Consider the following 6873-nt stretch of genomic DNA (forward strand, 5'->3'; position numbering starts at 1 on the left):
TTGAGAATGACAAGTTTGAGAGTCTGTTTCATTCCTATGGAATTGCACATGATTTCTCTTGTCCCAGAACTCCTCAACAAAATGGTGTTGTTGAGAGGAAGAACAGAACTTTTCAGGAGATGGCTAGAACCATGCTCCAAGAAACTGGCATGGCTAAGCACTTTTGGGCAGAGGCAGTAAATACAGCATGTTACATTCAGAACAGAATCTCTGTGAGACCAATTCTGAATAAGACTCCTTATGAATTGTGGAAGAACATAAAACCCAACATTTCTTATTTTCATCCTTTTGGCTGTGTTTGTTATGTTCTCAATACTAAGGATAGATTGCATAAATTTGATGCTAAGTCTTCTAAGTGTCTATTACTCGGTTACTCTGAGAGATCTAAAGGTTTTAGATTTTATAATACTGATGCTAAGACTATTGAAGAATCTATTCATGTTAGATTTGACGATAAGCTTGACTCTGACCAGTCAAAGCTAGTTGAAAAGTTTGCAGATTTAAGCATTAATGTTTCTGACAAAGGCAAAGCTCCAGAGCAAGATGAGCCAGAACCAGAGGAAGAAGCTGGTCCCTCTAACTCACAAACTCTGAAGAAGAGCAGAATCACTGCAGCTCACCCTAAGGAATTGATTCTGGGCAACAAAGACGAACTAGTCAGAACCAGATCTGCCTTCAGACCCTCTGAAGAGACCTTGCTCAGTCTGAAAGGATTGGTGTCCTTAATTGAACCCAAGTCCATAGATGAAGCTCTTCAGGACATGGATTGGATTCTGGCCATGGAAGAAGAACTGAATCAATTTTCCAAGAACGATGTTTGGAGCTTAGTGAAGAAGCCTGAGAGTGTCCATGTTATTGGAACGAAGTGGGTATTCAGAAACAAGCTGAATGAGAAAGGAGATGTAGTCAGAAACAAGGCAAGGCTAGTTGCTCAAGGCTACAGCCAGCAGGAAGGAATAGACTACACTGAAACATTTGCTCCAGTAGCAAGACTGGAGGCAATCAGACTGTTGATCTCCTTCTCAGTAAATCACAACATAGTTCTACATCAGATGGACGTGAAGAGTGCCTTCCTAAATGGTTATATCTCAGAGGAAGTCTATGTTCATCAACCCCCAGGTTTTGAAGATGAGAAGAAACCAGACCATGTGTTCAAATTGAAGAAATCACTCTACGGTCTGAAGCAAGCTCCCAGAGCATGGTATGAGAGACTTAGCTCATTCCTTCTGGAGAATGAGTTTGTAAGGGGTAAAGTAGATACAACTCTTTTTTGCAAGACTTATAAAGATGATATCTTAATTGTGCAAATTTATGTTGATGATATTATATTTGGTTCTGCTAATCAATCTCTATGCAAAGAATTTTCTGAGATGATGCAGGCTGAATTTGAGATGAGTATGATGGGAGAATTAAAGTACTTTCTGGGAATACAAGTTGATCAAACACCAGAAGGAACATATATCCATCAGAGCAAGTACACTAAAGAACTTCTGAAGAAGTTCAATATGCTGGAATCTACAGTGGCCAAGACTCCAATGCATCCTACATGCATTCTGGAGAAAGAAGATAAAAGTGGTAAAGTATGTCAGAAGCTCTATCGTGGCATGATAGGTTCACTTCTATACTTAACTGCATCTAGGCCAGACATATTATTTAGTGTTCACTTATGTGCTCGTTTCCAATCAGATCCAAGGGAAACCCACTTAACTGCTGTTAAGAGGATCCTAAGGTATCTGAAAGGCACCACTAACCTTGGCTTGATGTATAAGAAAACATCAGAGTATAAGCTTTCAGGTTACTGTGATGCTGATTATGCTGGAGATAGAACAGAGAGAAAAAGTACTTCTGGAAATTGTCAATTTCTGGGAAGCAATCTAGTCTCATGGGCAAGCAAGAGGCAATCAACCATTGCACTATCAACTGCAGAGGCAGAATATATCTCAGCAGCAATATGCAGCACTCAGATGCTCTGGATGAAACATCAGCTGGAGGATTATCAGATCCTTGAGAGCAATATCCCAATCTATTGTGATAACACTGCTGCAATCTCATTGAGTAAGAATCCTATCCTGCATTCAAGGGCAAAGCACATTGAGGTAAAGTATCACTTTATTAGAGATTATGTACAGAAGGGCGTACTTCTTCTGAAGTTTGTTGATACTGACCATCAATGGGCAGATATCTTTACAAAGCCCTTAGCAGAGGATAGATTTAATTTTATTCTGAAAAATCTAAACATGGACTTTTGTCCAGAGTAAAGATGGATCAGAACCTCTGACTACGATACTTCTTGATCAGAAGATGTCTAGTCCAGAAGGTAACTCAATCAGAGTGTGTGTACCCACTGGTACTGACTCTGAAGCTGAGACAACAACACGTGTGTCAGTATTTCTGATGCATAGTTCCTTGTGCCCGTGTGACAGTCTGTTATGATTGCGTGTAGATATGCTTCTCTCCTGTGTGTGATTTGTGTATTTTACTGTTACTATCTATCTTTAATTTTCAACCGTTGATCTTAAAGTGCTTTTTGAATCAACAACGGTTATTTGCCAAAACCCACTATACACACACGATCTCTTTCACTTCCGGTTTTTACTCTCGCTCTCTCTGCTTTTTCGAAACCGCTTACCCTCGATTTCTCTCTCGATCTCTCTTCATCTTCCAACCTTCATCTTCTACCTCAAACCTTCAACCACTTCAAAAAAATGGTGAGACAAACCAGAAGAGCTACTGCAGATGCACCCCAGTTCCCTCACATGGTAGTTGGTCTAGCAACGGGTCAAAGGGGCCCTGAGAATCCGACACAAGATCAAGGTCAGGCTCAAGAGCAGATTGTTCCAATTGCAGAACGGGGCTGTGCCGTTCACTGCGTATATCCTCCTGAGGAACTCCAAGTCCTGGCAGAATGGAGATTCGACCTCGACAACCAGGCTACAAATGGGTATGATCTTCGTCCTGAAGTCCAAGCTCAAGGTTGGGGAAATTACTTCAACAGACTTCGAGGACCGGTGTATGATAGATTAGTCAAGGAATTCTGGAAGCACGCCGACTGCGATGATACTCAGGTGGTATCTCACATTCTTGGAAGAAAGATCATCATCACTGAGAAGTCATTCGTGAATCTGCTGGGTGCAGATACTGCTTTTGGGTATCGTTTCCAACTCACGGAATCGAAGCTGAAACCCAGCACCAAGGATACAATCAACCAGGCCCTGTACACCACTTACAAACCGGGCAAGACGAGTTACAAGGTGATGGACCTTCACCCCAAACTCAGGATCTGGCACAAGATCCTGCTCCACTGCATAAACCAGAGACCGAAGGGCAGTTCTCCAGACTACATCAACTTCAACCAGAAGGTGATGTTGTTCTTCATCCAAGACCAGAAGAAGATCTGCCTTCCCTACTTCCTGTTCTCCTACTTGAAGGAATGCATCCGGAAGTCTCGCACCACTGCCTCCATCAAGTCAGCAATCAAATATATCCCCTTTGGGAGACTGCTCTCAGACTTTCTCATTGAAAGCAACCTGGTGCAAGATCTGGTCAATGCTGGATGTGTAGAGGATCTGAGCACCATTGTCAGTGATGTCTTCACTGCAAATTCTCTGAAGAAGATGGGTTTGGTCCAGAAGAAGATTGCTCCTGCTCATGAAGACACATCTTCTGAGATCAGAAGCAGAAGGATGCCTCTCACTGACTACCCTCTGTGGACACATGCAGACAATCCTGACGCCATCAGGTGCTATGTTGAAGACCTAAGGGCTCAAGGATTCGAAATTGATCTTGATGATTTCGTCAGCAGACTGCCGCCAGCTCCAGAGTTTCCTTCTCCTCCCAAGAAGAAAGCTCAGAGGAAGATGATACTGGACGAATCTTCTGAGGAATCAGATGTCCCTCTGATCAAAACGAAGAAGAGAAAGCCTGATGATGGTGATGATAGTAACAATGAGGATGGTCCTCCTAAGAAGAAGAAGAAGAAGCAGGTCAGAATCGTGGTGAAGCCTACTCGGGTGGAACCAGCTGCTGAAGTGGTCAGAAGGACTGAACCTCCTGCCAGAGTGACTAGATCATCAGCACATTCAAGTAAGCCTGCACTTGCTTCTGATGATGATTTGAATTTATTTGATGCACTCCCTATATCTGCCATGCTCAAACACTCCTCAAATCCCCTCACTCCTATTCCTGAATCCCAACCAGCTGCACAAACCACCACTCCACCACATTCCCCAAGATCTTCATTCTTTCAACCTTCCCCTACTGAAGCACCTCTCTGGAATTTGCTTCAGAACCAACCCTCTAGGTCAGAAGAACCAACCTCTCTCATTACCATCCCGTACGACCCATTATTTTCTGAACCCATCCTCCATGAACAACCAGAGCCAAACCAAACAGAACCACAACCCAGAACGTCTGATCACTCTGTTCCCAGAGCATCAGCACGTCCTGCTGCCAGAACCACGGATACAGACTCTTCCACAGCCTATACACCTGTATCCTTCCCAACCAATGCTGCTGATTCTTCTCCCTCCAATAACTCTGAATCCATTAGAAAATTCATGGAGGTTAGAAAAGAAAAGGTGTCTACCTTAGAGGAATATTACCTCACTTGTCCAAGCCCTAGGAGATATCCTGGCCCTAGACCTGAACGTCTAGTTGACGCAGATGAACCTATCTTGGCCAATCCTTTACAAGAGGCAGACCCTTTGGCTCAACAAGCTCACCCTGTCCCTGACCAACAAGAGCCTATTCAACCAGAACCTGAACCCGAACATTCAGTGTCTAACCAATCCTCGGTTAGATCACCCCTTCCTCTGGTTGAAACTTCAGACCCTCACCTTGGACCCTCTGAACCCAATGCTCAAATGATTAACATTGGTTCTCCACAAGGTGCCTCTGAAGCTCATAGCAGCAATCACCCAGCCTCTCCTGAAACCAACTTCTCCATAATTCCCTATACTCACCTCCAACCCACATCTCTCTCTGAGTGCATCAATATCTTCTATCATGAAGCCTCTTTGAGGCTCCGCAATGTGCATGGTCAGACTGACCTCAGTGAGAATGCTGAACGTGTGGCTGATGAGTGGAACAATCTGGGCACTTGGCTGGTGGCTCAAGTTCCAATTATGATGCAGCTCCTGCATACAGAGGGAAGTCAGAGGATTGAGGCTGCCAAGTAAAGGTTTGCTCGAAGGGTGGCTCTTCATGAACAAGAACAGAGAAATAAGCTTCTTGAAGCTATTGAAGAAGCTAAGAGAAAGAAAGCTCAAGCAGAAGAAGCTGCACGTCAAGCAGCAGCTCAAGCTGAACAAGCCAGACTAGAGGCAGAGCGACTTGAAGCTGAGGCTGAAGCTCTTAGATGCCAAGCACTTGCACCAGTAGTGTTTACTCCTGCTGCTTCTGCTTCCATTCCAGATCCTCAAGCTGCTCAGAATGTTCCTTCCAGTTCTACTCAGTCAAGCTCATCCAGACTCGACATCATGGAACAGCGTCTTGACATTCATGAATCCATGCTGATTAAGATGAAGCACATGATGATGGAACTTCTGCGACGAACTGACAAACCTTAGTTTTAGGATCTCTTCATTTTTCTTTCTTTTTCTTTAACGTTGTTTTATTTAAACTCTGTTTCTTCTTATTTATTTATTCTACTTTGTTCGTTTGTGATTATATATGCATATCTATATATATTTATGTCACATATGTTTGCAAAAATCCTTTTATTCATAATATTTTTTATGTTTACATCATACATTCCTTCCCTAAAAGTCTAGAATGGAGGATCTCTCCTCATTCTTCTGCACTCCTGGCGCTGCTCTGACCTATCCTTCTCCAGACGCTCCAGTGCTTGCTGGATGTTGCTGAGCCTGTCCTTTAGCTCATCCCTCTCCAGAATCTCTTCTGCAGTCTTGAGCTTCTCTTCCAAACTTTCTTTTTCTTCCAGCAGCTTGAGTTCAAGCCGGCTGAGTTCTTGCACCTCCTCAACGAAGGCAAGAAATTCCTTCAGGTCTCTCTCCAACTCTGGACGCAGGTCCTCTTCCAACAGTGTCCGTGTTAGCTCCGAGATGGTCGCTGTACCCTCTGGATGCCTGATGTTCAGGAACAAGTCCTCTTCAAAGGCCTTCTTCCTCAGCTCTTCTAGTGCTACGATGTATGATGCCATTTTTTTTCTCTTACTGAAAATTGTTCGCGGTGTGAAGCTTACCTTTCTCTCCAACGCTTTATATAGGCTTCACTTTCTCTCTGAAAGTTAATGCTCCTACGGTTTCTCGAGGTTAAGTTCTTGGTAACTGATCCTTCTCTTTACTCACTTGACCGGTGGTAAACGTTCTTCTCTTGCATTAACTCTTCTATTTATTTCGCCTAACTCTGATTCTTGCATCGTTTTTCATCTTCTTTAAACTTAGACCTTCTCTAAGGGGAGTACCTTGTACTTCAAGCTAAGTTTTTCACACCCCAAGCTTTTGCTTATGACAAAAAGGGGAGTAAACCCAGTTTTTGATGTGTAAGATGTGTTAGTGTGATTTATTTTCTTTTGGAGATTTTAAGAGTTCCACCTTCATGACCATAGATGTGTCACTGGGCAAATACAAGGAATACATTTCACTTCTTCTGAAGTGATTATAAGTTGACTCTGATACCCAAGACTCTGATACCTTGTCCATGACTCTGATTACTTATGCGCTCTGATTACTCGATTTTCATCTATGTCATAAGTTTTTCACTCTGAACTCTTATATTATTTAGCTCAGAATCTAGACTTTACTAACGTTTTCATCAAGTATTAGATTCAGGGGGAGCTAAGCTCAGAATCAAGCAGTGACTTGAATTCAGAATGAGCAAGATAAACTATTCACATCAGGATAAGTCTTATTC

Source organism: Lotus japonicus, chromosome 4, assembly GCF_012489685.1.
Source record: "Lotus japonicus ecotype B-129 chromosome 4, LjGifu_v1.2".
Lineage (NCBI taxonomy): Eukaryota > Viridiplantae > Streptophyta > Magnoliopsida > Fabales > Fabaceae > Lotus > Lotus japonicus.